Source organism: Pseudophryne corroboree, chromosome 1 (genome assembly GCF_028390025.1).
Source record: "Pseudophryne corroboree isolate aPseCor3 chromosome 1, aPseCor3.hap2, whole genome shotgun sequence".
Classification (NCBI taxonomy): domain Eukaryota; kingdom Metazoa; phylum Chordata; class Amphibia; order Anura; family Myobatrachidae; genus Pseudophryne; species Pseudophryne corroboree.
In genome coordinates this window covers 237,553,420-237,564,753 of record NC_086444.1, presented here as the reverse complement: position 1 = coordinate 237,564,753, position 11,334 = coordinate 237,553,420, and positions in this window count along the sequence as shown.

Genomic DNA, 11,334 nt, shown 5'->3' with positions numbered 1-11,334 from the left:
CAGGAAAGGCTGGGCTGCTGAAGATAAAACGGCTGCTGTGGATACTGGCTGGAACCAGACTGTTGTTGGTACGGAGTGGATACTGGCTGGAACCAGTTAAATAAATAATAAACGAACTTGAGAGCGATGAAATAATAATGAAGTTTGGAGTTTGAGAGCGGTGAAATAATAATACCGGTGGAGAGTGGTAAACTGCAGAAAGGACACCGGCCCTTTAAGAGAAGCTGTACACTGCTGGAAGCTGGGCTGGAAGCAGGTGATTGATAATGAAGTTTGGAGTTTGAGAGCGGTGAAATAATAATACCGGTGGAGAGTGGTAAACTGCAGAAAGGACACCGGCCCTTTAAGGGAAGCTGTACACTGCTGGAAGCTGGGCTGGAAGCAGGTGATTGTTGTAACTGGAAACAGGTGAGTCCAGAATGGATCGGAGAGTCAGGCTACACCGCAGATGGAATGCTGGTGCGGGTCTCTATAGCAGAAGTCTGGAGACAGGAGCTGGAACCTGGAAGACAACCACAGGAGAGAGACAAACTGGAACTAGGTTAGACAACCAAAGCACTGACGCCTTCCTTGCTCAGGCACAGCTTACTTATACCTGCAGCAAGGAAGGGGTTGGCTAGGCACTTATGCAAATCAACAATACAGACAGCAGATTGGTGGAAATGATCAGATGACAAAATCCAAGATGGCTGCGCCCATGCAGACACTTGGAGGGAAGTTTGGTTTGTAATCCATGTGAGAATTGAAACAGTAATGGCGACGCCGGCCACAGGAGACAGGAGACGCCAGACTGACAAGCGCACATTTAACCACGCGGGCACAGCGGAGGCCGCGGCTGATGAAATCACCACTCTGACATTCTGCATGTGGAAACTCAGGAACAGCGGGATCCGGTCCTGGAACGCTGAGCCAGCCTTAGGAGGCATCTGAAGGGTAAGTAATGGCGTCCAGATACCCGGATCGTGACAATTATCATCCAAGTGAACTGGCTAACGTCTCATTGATGCAAAGTTTTGGTTTATTTCAACCATCGTCAGGCATTTTTCAGCCTGACGACAGTTGAAATAAAACAAAACAGTTGTATCAGTGGGACCTTAGTGGTTCACTTGTATGATAATGACCTGAGGTGGTCATTCCCAGTTGTTCGCTCGTTGCCGATTTTCGCTATACTGTGATTATCCGCTAACTGCGCATGCGCAATATTCGCTTAGTTAATTTACACAAAAGTTTTGTATTTTACTCACGGCATAACTAAGCTTTTTCATCGTTCTGGTGATCGTACTGTGATTGACAGGAAGTGGGGGGTGCAAAAAAACGCTGGCGTTTCTGAGAAAAACGCGGGAGTGAGTGTCTGGGCGAACGCTTTGTGTGTTTGTGACGTCAAAACAGGAACAAAAAGTACTGAGCTGGTCGCAATGGCTGAGTAAGTCTGGAGCTACTCAGGAACTGCGTGGTAATCGTTACGAGAAAATTAGGGAAGCGTTCGTTCGCAATTTTGCTGTGCTAAGATACACTCCCAGTAGGCGGCGGCTTAGCGTGTGCAATGCTGCTAAAAGCAGCTAGCGAGCTAACAACTCGGAATGACCACCTGAGAGTGCTGCTGCTATGTACACCTAATATACATATTCGCTATGCACACTGTACAGGTGAAAACTAAATTAAAGGGGAAAAAAATATGTAGGGGTCCCCCTATTTAATGGACCAGCACCGGGCCCTAGGAGCCAGCCTGATTCTAAAAAAATACGGGGGAAAAAAATTGTATGGATCCCCCATATTTTTAGAACCAGCACCAAGCTCCTCCAGTAAGGGTGGGTAATGCCACAGCCAGGGGACACACTTTACGGGGTCGCGTGGCCAAAGCATTCAGGCCCCCCTAACTAGTCAGCAAAGGCCACAGGTTCCTAGAGAAATAGGGACCCCCCCCAATACAGGGGTCCCCCTCTCCAGGGTACCCCAGGCCTTTGCTGAAGCCCGGTGCTATCCCCCACACCCCTGGGCGGTGGGTGCAGGGTTGATAGCTTATGTAAAACTAATATTGTCCTTTACAATAGGACTACAAGTCCCAGCAAGCCTGCCACTCATGCTGGTACTTTCAAGTACCAGCATGAAAGGCATTAAAGGCCCGCTGGTACCTATAATCCCCCTGTAATGGAAATATTAAAATAAAAATCAAAACACTGTCTTTTTAAAGTATTTTATTTATCTGCAGCTTTGCCTGGCGGGTCGGCGGCCATAAAGCTCTTTTGCGCGGCCGCTGACCCACCAGGGCTTCCGCCGCCTTCGCCTGGCGGGTCGGCGGCCATATAGCTCTTTTGCATGGCCGCCAACCCACCAGGGCTTCTGCCGCTTTCGCCTGGTGGGCCGCCGACCCACCAGGGCTTTTGCCATCTTCGCCTGGCGGGACAGCGCCCACCAGGGCTTCCGCAGCCTTCGCCTGGTGGGCCGCCGACCCACCAGGGCTTTCGCCGTCTTCACCTGGCGGGACAGCGCCCACCAGGGCTTCCGCCGCCTTCGCCTGGTGGGCCGCCAACCCACCAGGGCTTTTGCCGTCTTCGCCTGGCGGGACAGCGCCCACCAGGGCTTCTGCCGCCTTCGCCTGGCGGGTCGACGGCCATATAGCTCTTTTGCGCGGCCGCCGACCCACCAGGGCTTTCGCCGTCTTCACCTGGCGGGACAGCGCCCACCAGGGCTTCCGCCGCCTTCGCCTGGTGGGCCGCCGACCCACCAGGGCTTTTGCCGTCTTCGCCTGGCGGGACAGCGCCCACCAGGGCTTCTGCCACCTTCGCCTGGCGGGTCGACGGCCATATAGCTCTTTTGCGCGGCCGCCGACCCACCAGGGCTTTCGCCGTCTTCACCTGACGGGACAGCGCCCACCAGGGCTTCCGCCGCCTTCGCCTGGTGGGTCGCCGACCCACCAGGGCTTTCGCCGTCTTCGCCTGGCGGGGCAGCGACCATATAGCTCTTTTGCGCGGCCGCCGAACCCACCAGGGCTTTCGCCGTCTTCACCTGGCGTGTTGGCAGCCATATAGCTCTTTTGCGCGGCCACCGACACACCAGGGCTTCCGCCGACTTCGCCTGGGTGGCAGCAGCCTGTAAGCTCTTACATGGCTGCTGCCCTCACCCAGGACTTGTGACGTCTTCACCTGGTGGGCGGTAGCCTTTAAGCTCTTTTGCATGGCCACCGCCCACCAGGACTTCTTTCTTCAGGAGCTCTTCTCTGCTCCTACACCGCCGACGAACTGCCTGCTCCGGGCTTGTGCTGGCTTTTATAAGCCAGCCCCGGGTGGGCGGGGCGATGACGCAGCGAGCCGTGATTGGCTCGCGGCGGCCATCTTGGATTTCAAAAATGGCTCTGCACAGCAGCGTCATTTTTGTTACTGGAAGACCCTGAACTATGTTACTTTAATGGCTGCAGGGACTGGATCCATGATCCAGACCTGCAGCCACAATGCCCGCCGCCCGTCCCGACGTTCGCCGCCCGCACCGACGTTCGCCACCGCTGAAGAGACCCGCTGCCCGCCTCCGCCACACAAGCCCCGCCGCGGCCGCCCGCCTCCGCCACACAAGCCCCGCCGCGGCCGCCCGACGCCTCATGACTCCCTTCTTCTCCACACATGCCCCGCCGGCCGCCTCATAATTCCCGGCTCTGCACAGTGCACACAAGCCCCGCCGCTGAAATTAATTAAAAAAAAAAGTTGTAATTCGAGTGGGGAAGGGGGGGGGGGCAGGGCAGGGGAATTAATGCACTACAGAATGATATGTGTTAATGTTCAGGGATTTCATTAACTTAGCAGCGCCGCGATTGTGGCGCTAATAAGTTAATGAAAGACCTGGACAGGACACTGGACATCAGAAATAAATCAGTGAGTGGTGTGACAGTGTGTGTAAACTAAACACTTACATGCACTGTCTGCCACTAACTGCAGTAAAAGACACTGGCTGGCCTGGCACTATCTCCTCTCCCTGTAACAGCAGCAGCACTGACGGTGACAGCCGCATGCAGGTCACTGTCAGTGCTGCTGCTGCTGCATCTGCTGCTGCCCAATCACTGTGACAGGGGCGTGCTTTCATGGCTGAAAGCACGTCCCTGCTGCACTGCGGCACCTCTGTAGGTGCCGCTTCTAATGCTTTTTTTAATGGGCTTTTACAGCCCTCTGTATGGCCACGCCCCCTGCCCGCCCCCTGCTTCGGCAATTACAATTAGCAGCGAGAGGCACCATTCAAGGTGCCTCCGCAATCGTTTTTTAATGATAAAACACACTAGGTTACTATAAGAAGATACTTATGACACAGAAGCATGTCATAAGTATCTTCTCTATATTTTTTTTAATCCTTAATGACAGGGGAGGCACTGCCTCCCCTGCCTCCCCTGACTGCACGTCCCTGAATTGAACCCAGTCATCTTGAGAGGAGGACACATAGATGCGGAGGAAGGACTCCAAGTCCTGATTCACCCTCTCAGTTTGACCATTGGTCTGAGGATGGTAAGCCGTGGAAAACTTTAGCTTGACTTGGAGGGCTTGACATAAACTTCGCCAGAATTTGGCTGTGAATTGAACTCCTCGATCTGAGATAATTTCTTCTGGAAGACCGTGGAGTCGAAAGATCTCTTGTATGAATACTTGAGCCAACTTGGAAGCTGACGGAAGACCGGTGAGAGGAATGAAGTGTGCCATCTTGGTGAACCGGTCAACTACCACCCAGATGGTATTAAACTTGTTGCACATGGGCAAATCTGTAATAAAATCCATCGACAAATGGGTCCATGGTCGACGGGGAACAGATAGTGGAACCAGTTGCCCCGCAGGCGACTGGCGGGATACTTTATGTTGAGCACACTTTGGGCAAGATGCAATAAACTCCAAAACGTCCTTTTTCAGAGTTGGCCACCAATAGGACCTAGAGATAAACTCTAGGGTTTTTTGGATACCTGTATGTCCGGCAAAGCGGGAAGCATGGGCCCAATGCATGAGCTTCTTCCTTAGTGTCGGCTTCACAAAACTTTTCCCTGATGGGGGCGTAGAGTCCATCCCTACCGTGGAGAATGCCAACGGATTTATAATAGGATGCTTGTCTGAAGACTCTGACTCATTTTCTTGCTCCCATGAGCGGGAAAGGGCATCGGCCTTGCGATTCTGAGAGCCCGGACAGAACTGGAGTTTAAAGTCGAACCTGGAAAAGAAAAGTGCCCATCTGGCCTGACGAGGGTTGAGACATTGTGCGCCTTTCAGATATAGAAGGTTCTTGTGGTCTGTAAGGATGGTGATTGAATGAGAAGCTCCCTCCAACAGATATCTCCACTCCTCTAGAGCGAGCTTGATGGCTAGCAACTCCTGGTCGCCAATGGCATAGTTGCGCTCCGCTGGGGAGAACTTCCGTGAGAAGAAACTGCAAGGATGTAAATGGCCATCTTTAGCCCTCTGAGATAACACCGCTCCTACTCCAATGGAGGAGGCATCCACCTCTAGGATGAAAGGAGAGTCGATGTCAGGCTGTTTCAGGACAGGCGCAGAGATGAACCTCTGTTTTAAAAGATGAAAAGCTTGCATGGCTTCTTCAGACCACTTGGACGGGTTAGCACCCTTCTTGGTGAAAGCAGTAATAGGCGCCACAATGGTGGAAAAGTCTCGTATAAACTTTCGGTAATAATTGGCGAACCCTAAGAACCTCTGGACCCCTTTGAGGGTTAAGGGTACCAGCCAATTCTGGATTGCTTGTAGTTTCTCAGGATCCATCTCTAGTCCGGAACCGGACACAATGTACCCTAGAAACGGAATGGATTTGACTTCAAAGACGCATTTCTCTAATTTGCAATAGAGATGATTGACACGGAGACGGGACAGAACCTCCTTTACCCAAAAACGATGTTCCTCTAAATTGTTGGCAAAAATGAGGATATCATCTAGATAGACCACGACATGACGGTATAGAATGTCTCTGAAGATCTCATTGACGAAATGCTGGAAGACAGCTGGAGCATTGCTCAATCCGAAGGGCATGACGAGGTACTCATAATGTCCGTCACGGGTGTTAAATGCGGTCTTCCACTCGTCACCCTCACGGATCCGGATAAGATTGTATGCACCTCTCAAGTCCAGCTTTGTAAAGATGGTAGCTCCGCTAACTCTGTCAAAGAGCTCAGTAATCAGGGGTAAAGGATAGCGGTTCTTGATGGTAATGTCGTTCAAACCTCTGTAGTCGATGCACGGCCGCAGACCACCATCTTTCTTTTTTACAAAAAAGAAGCCTGCGCCGGCTGGAGAAGAAGAAGGTCGAATGAACCCCTTTGCTAGGTTCTCTTTAATGTATTCCTCCATAGAATGCGTCTCGGGCAGAGACAACGGATAAGTTCGGCCTCGAGGTGGAACCTTCCCTGGAACGAGATCAATCGGGCAGTCCCATTCTCTATGAGGAGGAAGGATATCAGCAGAAGCTTTACTGAACACATCCGTGAAATCTTGATATGGAGGAGGTGGAACATCAGACGACCTGGGGGAGGAAGAACAGACAGGCAACACTTTAAACAAACATGTCTCAGCACAGGAGGGACCCCATGCCAGGATTTGCGTAGTCATCCAATCAATTGTAGGATTGTGAAGACGGAGCCATGGAAGGCCCAGGACCACAGGATGTGTGGCTCTTGGAATCACTAAAAGTGAAATAAGTTCGGAATGAAGAACTCCCACTCTCAGACGAACTGGTAGAGTCCTTAGAGCAATAACTGTATCAAAAATTTTACTGCCATCCACGGCAGTTAAGGAAAAGGAGGAAGGAAGTCTCTCGGTGGGTAGGGACCACCGTTTAACATAGGCTTCGGTAATAAAGTTCCCAGCTGCTCCGGAATCCAGGAGGGCAATGACGTTCCGATAACGTTGAGCAATTTGGAGCGACACTGGGAGATTACAATCATGAGGAGATGGAGAGGAGATCATTACTCCTAGCCGGCCCTCTCCTGGGCGAGCTAGGGTTTGGAGTTTTCCCGGACGTTCGGGACAGGCATTGATGGTGTGAGACGGGGCTGCACAATACAGACAGAGAGACTCAGAGAGACGTCTTCGGCGCTCAGCAGGAGTTAAACGGGAACGGCCAATTTGCATGGGTTCATCTTTAGATGGTGACAGTTGGCGAGGAGGAGGAGCAGAAGATTTTGGAGCAGATGATCTTCCACGCTCAGTTGCTCTCTCTCTGAAACGTAAATCAACTTTCGTACAAAGTGAGATTAGCTCATCTAACTTGGAGGGTAAGTCTCTGGTAGCTAACTCATCTTTAATACGCTCGGATAAACCATGCCAGAATGCAGCATACAGGGCCTCGTCGTTCCATGCCAGTTCAGATGCCAGGATCTGGAACTGTATAAGATATTGTCCTACAGTATGTGATCCCTGGCGTAAACGGAGAATCTCAGACGAAGCTGAAGTTACCCGGCCTGGCTCGTCGAAGATGCGCCTGAATGTTGACACGAATGCAGTGTAAGAAGATAGCAGGGTGTCAGACCTCTCCCATAACGGTGATGCCCAGTCAAGGGCTGAGCCACTGAGAAGTGAGATGATGTAGGCAATTTTTGTACGGTCACTGGGAAAATTGCCAGGTTGTAGCTCAAACTGAATCTCACACTGGTTGAGAAATCCCCTGCAGAATCTTGGAGATCCGTCAAATTTTGCTGGCGTTGGAAGATGAAGACGTGGAGCAGAAACGGGTAAGGTGGGTGGGGTTATAGTTGGAGTCACTGTGGTTGACGCCCCAGATGCGCCTGATCCACAGAGAGTTGTCTGAATCCCATCCAGCCGAGTAGAGAGATCCTGGAGACAGCGGATGATGTGGCCCTGTGCAGCCTCCTGATGTTCAAGTCGGGCTGCCAGTTCTTGCATCGGCCTGGCCGCTTGATCCTGGTCTCCGGCTGGATTCATTTGGTCAGTGCTTACTGTCACAACTGAGGGCCTGAGCTGACGGAAGGCAGCCTCAGTTGTAGGGGCTGAGATGTACCGGAACCTGGGAGGTTGTATCAGACCCCTGGACATGTAAGTAACATGAAGAGAAACCGCCCGAAGGCGTGACCACGACAACTTGAGTAAAAGTCAATGATATTTATTTATGACAAACTCCATGCATCACAGTAGCAGTAAAAAGTAACATAAAAATCAGCAGAGAAATAATAATACAGTTCCTGGGTACTACAGGGTGGCAGGGGCCACAGAGCTCTGGTGGTATGAGACCGTTCTTATTATCTGCAAGTTGGAAAGTCCTTACCAGGCTCAACTGTAGCAATGAGGAAAGCCCAGGGTCGTACCAGCTGGTGTTCCAGGGAAAGCTGGACTGCTGTAGATAAAATGCTGCTGTGGGTACTGGTTAGAACCAGACAGGTGTTGGCACGGAGTGGATACTGGCTGGAACCAGTTAAATAATAAATAAAGCTTGAGAGCGATGCAAAGTAGATGAAATGTAGAATTTGAGAGCGGAGAAATAATAATACCGGTGGAGAGTGGTAAACTGCAGAAAGGACACCGGCCCTTTAAGAGAAGCTGTACACTGCTGGAAGCTGAGCTGGAAGCAGGTGATGTTGTAGCTGGAAACAGGTGAGTCCAGAATGGATCGGAGAGTCAGGCTACACCGCAGATGGAATGCTGGTGCGGGTCTCTATAGCAGAAGTCTGGAGACAGGAGCTGGAACCTGGAAGACATTCACAGAAGAGAGACAAACTGGAACTAGGTTTGACAACCAAAGCACTGACGCCTTCCTTGCTCAGGCACAACCTATTTATACCTGCAGCAAGGAAGGCATTGGCTAGGCAATTATGTAAATTAATAATACTGACAACGGATTGGTAGGAATGATCAGCTGACAGAATCCAAGATGGATGCGCCCATGCAGACACTTGGAGGGAAGTTTGGATTGTAATCCATGTGGTCAGGAAAACAGTAATGGCGGCGCCGGCCACCGGAGACGGGAGACGCCAGGCTGACAGATGCACATCCGACCACGCGGACACAGCGGAGGCCGCGGCTGACGTAATCGCCACTCTGAATGCAGAAGCTCAGGGACGGCGGCGGAGGCCGCGGGAGACGCCATGCCAGATGTATAAGGTGTTACTGTGACTGCGTCCAGAGAGACAGGAGAGGATGCGGGAATGTGCATATCAGGATAACAGATGGGATCCGGTCCTGGAGCGCTGAGCCAGCCTTAGGAGGCATCTGATAGGTAAGAAATGGCGTCCAGATACCCGGATCGTGACAGCCAGCAATATTGTGTGTGCATTAAATATGGGCAAATTCCAGCACGTCCCATGTTTTGCACATACCTTGAATTTGGTGGTGCAGAATTATTTAAAGAACGAGAGGGGCGTGCAAGAGATGCTGTCGGTGGCCAGAAGAATTGCGGGACACTTTCGGCGTACAGGCACCACGTACAGAAGACTGGAGCAACACCAAAAACGCCTGAACCTGCCCTGCCATCATCTGAAGCAAGAAGTAGTAACGAGGTGGAATTCAACCCTCTATATGCTTCAGAGGTTGGAGGAGCAGCAAAAGGCCATTCAAGCCTATACAACTGACCACGATATAGGAGGTGGAATGCACCTGTCTCAAGCACAGTGGAGAATGATTTCAACGTTGTGCAAGGTTCTGCAACCTTTTGAACTTGCCACACGTGAAGTCAGTTCAGACACTGCCAGCCTGAGTCAGGTCATTCCCCTCATCAGGCTTTTGCAAAAGAAGCTGGAGACATTGAAGGAGGAGCTAACACTGAGCGATTCCGCTAGGCATGTGGGACTTGTGGATGGAGCCCTTAATTCGCTTAACAAGGATTCACGGGTGGTCAATCTGTTGAAATCAGAGCACTACATTTTGGCCACCGTGCTCGATCCTAGATTTAAAACCTACGTTGTATCTCTCTTTCCGGCAGACACAAGTCAGCAGGGGTTCAAAGAACTGCTGGTGAGAAAATTGTCAAGTCAAGCGGAACGCGACCTGTCAACATCTCCTCCTTCACATTCTCCCGCAACTGGGGGTGCGAGGAAAAGGCTCAGAATTCTGAGCCCACCCGCTGGCGGTGATGCAGGGCAGTCTGGAGCGACTGCTGATGCTGACATCTGGTCCGGACTGAAGGACCTGACAACGATTACGGACATGTCGTCTACTGTCACTGCATATGATTCTCTCACCATTGAAAGAATGGTGGAGGATTATATGAGTGACCGCATCCAAGTAGGCACGTCAGACAGTCCGTACGTATACTGGCAGGAAAAAGAGGCAATTTGGAGGCCCTTGCACAAACTGGCTTTATTCTACCTAAGTTGCCCTCCCACAAGTGTGTACTCCGAAAGAGTGTTTAGTGCCGCCGCTCATCTTGTCAGCAATCGGCGTACGAGGTTACTTCCAGAAAATGTGGAGAAGATGATGTTCATTAAAATTAATTATAATCAATTCCTCCATGGAGACATTCACCAGCAGCAATTGCCTCCACAAAGTACACAGGGAGCTGTGATGGTGGATTCCAGTGGGGACGAATTGATAATCTGTGAGGAGGGGGATGTACACGGTGATGAATCGGAGGATGATGATGAGGTGGACATCTTGCCTCTGTAGAGCCAGTTTGTGCAAGGAGAGATTAATTGCTTCTTTTTTGGTGGGGGTCCAAACCAACCCGTCATTTCAGTCACAGTCGTGTGGCAGACCCTGTCACTGAAATGATGGGTTGGTTAAAGTGTGCATGTCCTGTTTATACAACATAAGGGTGGGTGGGAGGGCCCAAGGACAATTCCATCTTGCACCTCTTTTTTTCTTTCATTTTTCTTTGCGTCATGTGCTGTTTGGGGAGTGTTTTTTGGAAGGGCCATCCTGCGTGACACTGCAGTGCCACTCCTAGATGGGCCAGGTGTTTGTGTCGGCCACTAGGGTCGCTAAGCTTAGTCACACAGCTACCTCATTGCGCCTCTTTTTTTTCTTTGCGTCATGTGCTGTTTGGGGAGTGTTTTTTGGAAGGGCCATCCTGCGTGACACTGCAGTGCCACTCCTAGATGGGCCAGGTGTTTGTGTCGGCCACTTGGGTCACTGAGCTTAGTCATCCAGCGACCTTGGTGCAAATTTTAGGACTAAAAATAACATTGTGAGGTGTTCAGAATAGACTGAAAATGAGTGGAAATTATGGTTATTGAGGTTAATAATACTTTGGGATCAAAATGACCCCCAAATTCTATGATTTAAGCTGTTTTTTAGGGTTTTTTGAAAAAAACACCCGAATCCAAAACACACCCGAATCCGACAAAAAAAATTCGGTGAGGTTTTGCCAAAACGCATTCGAACCCAAAACACGGCCACGGAACCGAACCCAAAACCAAAA